General features: G+C 46.9%; 1 non-coding gene across 1 annotated transcript in view; it reads left to right on the forward strand.

Annotated features, from left to right (window-relative positions):
• Positions 1-3239: 3239 nt before the first annotated feature.
• The window catches only part of LOC131927470 (small subunit ribosomal RNA), a 1846-nt gene continuing 85 nt past the window's right edge, over positions 3240-5000 (forward strand). Inside the window, exon 1 of the ribosomal RNA XR_009383640.1 lies at positions 3240-5000. This exon is cut by the window's right edge and continues 85 nt beyond it. This is a non-coding gene — a ribosomal RNA (small subunit ribosomal RNA).

The following is a 5000-nucleotide window of genomic DNA, read 5'->3' on the forward strand; positions in this document are numbered from 1 at the left end:
CTAAGACCAACTAGTCGACCGAAGGGACAGTAGTTTTCCGGTCGATAAGACATATCAGCCCGGTATCGCCAAAGTTAATTACGATCGGTCATAATAAACTAAATTTAAAATAAATAAATAACCCAAACGTGTGTATACATCATGTGGTACGTATTCAGTTCTATTCTAACTGGAATATATATTTTAAGAATCAATGAACTTAAGTTTTAAAACCAAACCGAAATCGCGCGAGTCGTCGTTGTAAAACTAGATTTAACAAACGGCTGCGTAATATTAGACTTAAAAATATTATATAATATCCTCTATTGATTAAATAGTGAAAAATAAGCTTCAATGTAGCTTAATCTAGTACAAAATCTAAAAGTTGTGATAAATTAAATTGAAATTAAACACGATAGACTTAAATCTAGAGTTAAGGAATAAAACCGACCCGCGAACCAGCTACTAAATGGTTCGATAAGACTTATCTCAAATACAATCGTTTTCTATCAGTGTTATGCCTTCAATCGATACTTTTTGATGAAATAAATACTTAAATGATTTAATGAATGCATATATACATGTAATTAATGAGTGAAAGTATGTATAAAGTATTAGATAAATTAATAATAAACCGACCCAGCTACTAAATGGTTCGATAAGACTTATCTCAAATACAATCGTTTTCTGTAATTGTTATGCCTTAAATTGATAATTTTTAGTTAAACAAATACTTAACTAATGAAATAAATACATAGATAAATGTATTTAATGAATTAAAGTATGTATAAAGTATTATATAAATTAATAATAAACCGAATCCGACCAAATTTAAATCTAAAACCACGATCGGCGGCGTAATGAAGTGTATCGTAAACCCGTTTTTTTTATAATTTAAAATGTAATGACAGAACTCCCAAAACAACAATACACATACATATTAGTACTATGGTGAATTGTAGTTGTATTAGGACCGTAATTATAGTTAATTAAGGAACCATTCATTGTCTTCGCTCTGTTATGTACGTCGTCGTTTAATCGACACGGCATATTTGGCTTGAATCTAGAAAAATTCAAACTCTAACCCTAAGGTAGACAGGCAGGGTAAATAAATGTGGGTGATCTCTCATAAAATTGTCTTCTAGGAATTATTTTTATATAGACTATCTTTTCTGTAGAGTTTAAGTGGACAAGCGCGGACGAAATAGAGCGCAAAATTTAAAATGAATTAAAAATTTTCATCAGACCGGAAGTAGGCATAACCTAGGCGCCATGTTTCCGTCGTACAAGTTTTCACCGTTGCAGTCACCGTTTCAATCGCTCTTCGTGTGGACGTGTATTATTTCTAGTCATGTGTTGTGTAGATGATTCGCTTAAGGTAGGTGTTCGGACTTATTTCTTTAATATTAATTAAACCGTATTTGCCTTGTCGGCCTTAAAATAAAGCTATTTTTTTTTCATCGCAATCGAAGTGTTAGATCTAGAATCTAGTTCCCGCCTCCGCTTCGCTAATTCGACTTAATGTAACTATGACACAACTATTAAATCTAGAGTCTCTATTTTAATTAAATAATTAGGAATTCTATCTCTAGATGATATCTAATCTATTCCCACACGTGTGTGCAAGTAGGATTTAACGTCAGAACAGGTGTGGTGGTCTAGGCGTCGCTATTTTTGACGGTAGGAATTTTTTTTTTAAATTCGTAAAATTTTATATAGACTTTATATAGCAATTTACTAAGACCGACCCTAACGCCCAGTAAATATTTAATTACCACATTGTTATGGACACGGTGTATTAGGTAGGGCCGAGGGCTATCCATAGGTACCAATTTTTAAATTTTGTGACAATTAGGAGCCGAGTTATAAAATAAATTTAAAATACTGGTTCTGGTCTTAGACTTTATATAGCAATTTACTAAGACCGACCTTAATACCCATTAATTATTTAATTAGCGCATAGTTATGGACATCCTGTATTAGGTTGGGCCCAGGGCTATCCGTAGGTACCAAGTTTATAATTTTGTGACGATTATTAGTCGAGTTATAAAATAAATAAAAAAAACTGGTTCTGGTTTGCACTACATTTCTTTCTTCTTTAACGGCGGACTCCCGGTCCAGCCCCATGGGTTACCCGTGAGCCGGGGCCTCGTTAGCCTGGACGGCTCCGATGTGACCGCGGATTGTTGTGGCCCGCCTCAGCCCGAGTCGAGATCACCCTTCCGATCGAAGGTGGACGCCATAGGGCGCCCGGGATAGCCCGGGGCGCTGTTCGTCACCCGAGCGCAGGGGCGCCGGGAGACGCCCCCGGTGAAGTTTGGCGGGTGATTCTGGTAGAGCTCCCCACCCCGATCGCAGGACACCCCTCGCCGCCCGCCCAGGTGTCGAGGTGGCCGCGGGGGAACTCGGGGCGTTTTGGCTCCCCCTTGTGCCGGAGCGGCGCCCTCGGTCCCAGAACGCCCCTGGCGGGTGATTCGCATGCCCCCTGGGGTGGGGAACGCGGGTGGGTGGTCGTAAAGCGTGTAACCGCAGTGGGGGCGGCCCCTTAGTCGGGGGCGCCAAAGTTGGCACCCCACCTGGGGCGCCCCCCGGAAGTGTGGCGCCCGCGCGAGTGAGCCCCGTAGATGCGCCCCGACACCCCCGCGCCGCCCCCCGGGTCGCGGCACCCCCGGCGCCCTCCGTGCGGGCTCCCCTCATGGGGCGGCACCCCGGTCCTCCCCGAGACTATGTACCCGATTTTTCGGTTTAACACTAGAGGTATGGGCAGAAATACGGCGGTTAAAACGGTCTGTATCTACTATTGTGGAGGTGAGTGTCGGTGAAGCCTCTATGTGACGCTAGGATCCGCGCTCCCTCGCAGCCAGCGACATGTGCCCGATCTGACCGTGCGTGGCTCAGTCTCCCGACTAGCTTCCCGGTAAAATGCGGGCTCGGCGCGCAGGTCGCGCCAGTGAAGGTAAAAGTACGTGTCCGTAGCGTGAAGCCAGCGGCGACGCGCAGTGCTAACGCAACCAAGCAGTATTGGTGGCTCGATAAAAGTCTCGCACTGGCCCAGCCCTCGGAACGGGCGACGGGTCTGCAAAACGCAGTCGGCTCGATGCAAATCGAGAGATTTCCCGGCGACGCCGTGTTTACGGTGAAGGGGGAAATGTGAGCGGTCCGATGTGAAAAAATCCGGGAATGCCGGGATCCGTTCTCTCGCTAGAGCGTTGTCTCCCGTCCCGCGATGTGTTGTGGAAAAACGTCTCGCAAACGATAGCTATCTGGTTGATCCTGCCAGTAGTCATATGCTTGTCTCAAAGATTAAGCCATGCATGTCTAAGTTCACACTGTCCCATGGTGAAACCGCGAATGGCTCATTAAATCAGTCGAGGTTCCTTAGATGACACGATCCTACTTGGATAACTGTGGCAATTCTAGAGCTAATACATGCAATCGAAGCTCCGACCTTTATCGGGAAGAGCGCTTTTATTAGTTCAAAACCAATCGGCGCGGCCTCGCAAGGGGTTGCGTCGTCCCATTTGGTGACTCTGGATAACTTTGTGCTGATCGCATGGCCTCGCGCCGGCGACGCATCTTTCAAATGTCTGCCCTATCAAATGTCGATGGTACGTGATATGCCTACCATGTTTGTAACGGGTAACGGGGAATCAGGGTTCGATTCCGGAGAGGGAGCATGAGAAACGGCTACCACATCCAAGGAAGGCAGCAGGCGCGCAACTTACCCACTCCCGGCACGGGGAGGTAGTGACGAAAAATAACAATACGGGACTCTTTCGAGGCCCCGTAATTGGAATGAGTACACTTTAAACCCTTTAACGAGGATCTATTGGAGGGCAAGTCTGGTGCCAGCAGCCGCGGTAATTCCAGCTCCAATAGCGTATATTAAAGTTGTTGCAGTTAAAAAGCTCGTAGTTGGATCTCAGGCGCAGGCGGGCGGTCCGGCTCGCGCCGGCTCACTGCCCGTATCTCCTGCCCTACCGTCTGTCGGCTCTCTCCCGCGGGTGCTCTTCACTGAGCGTCCCGGGTGGCCGACGCGTTTACTTTGAAAAAATTAGAGTGTTCAAAGCAGGCCTCGCTGCCTGAATAATGGTGCATGGAATAATGGAATAGGACCTCGGTTCTATTTTGTTGGTTTTCGGAATTGGAGGTAATGATTAACAGGGACAAACGGGGGCATTCGTATTGCTGCGTTAGAGGTGAAATTCTTGGATCGCAGCAAGACGAACTACTGCGAAAGCATTTGTCAAGAATGTTTTCATTAGTCAAGAACGAAAGTCAGAGGCGCGAAGACGATCAGATACCGTCGTAGTTCTGACCATAAACTATGCCACCTGGCCATCCGCAGGAGTTGCTTCGATGACTCTGCGGGCGGCCTCCGGGAAACCAAAGGTTTTGGGTTCCGGGGGAAGTATGGTTGCAAAGCTGAAACTTAAAGGAATTGACGGAAGGGCACCACCAGGAGTGGAGCCTGCGGCTTAATTTGACTCAACACGGGAAAACTCACCCGGTCCGGACACTGTAAGGATTGACAGATTGATAGCTCTTTCTTGATTCGGTGGGTGGTGGTGCATGGCCGTTCTTAGTTGGTGGAGCGATTTGTCTGGTTAATTCCGATAACGAACGAGACTCTAGCCTATTAAATAGTTCGCCGGTTCCTCGATGCGCCGGCGCAACTTCTTAGAGGGACGAGTGGCGTTTAGCCACACGAGATTGAGCAATAACAGGTCTGTGATGCCCTTAGATGTCCGGGGCCGCACGCGCGCTACACTGAAGAAATCAGCGTGGATGCCTCCCTGGCCCGAAAGGGCTGGGAAACCCGTTGAATCTTCTTCGTGCTAGGGATTGGGGCTTGTAATTGTTCCCCATGAACGAGGAATTCCCAGTAAGCGCGAGTCATAAGCTCGCGTTGATTACGTCCCTGCCCTTTGTACACACCGCCCGTCGCTACTATCGATTGAGCGGTTCAGTGAGGGCCTCGGATTGGTCTCGGTCTGGCACGCAAGTGCCGGCACCGTTGG

The sequence above is a fragment of the Physella acuta genome, unplaced genomic scaffold (assembly GCF_028476545.2).
Source record: "Physella acuta isolate Inbredline_101_S28 unplaced genomic scaffold, ASM2847654v3 ptg001407l, whole genome shotgun sequence".
NCBI lineage: Eukaryota > Metazoa > Mollusca > Gastropoda > Physidae > Physella > Physella acuta.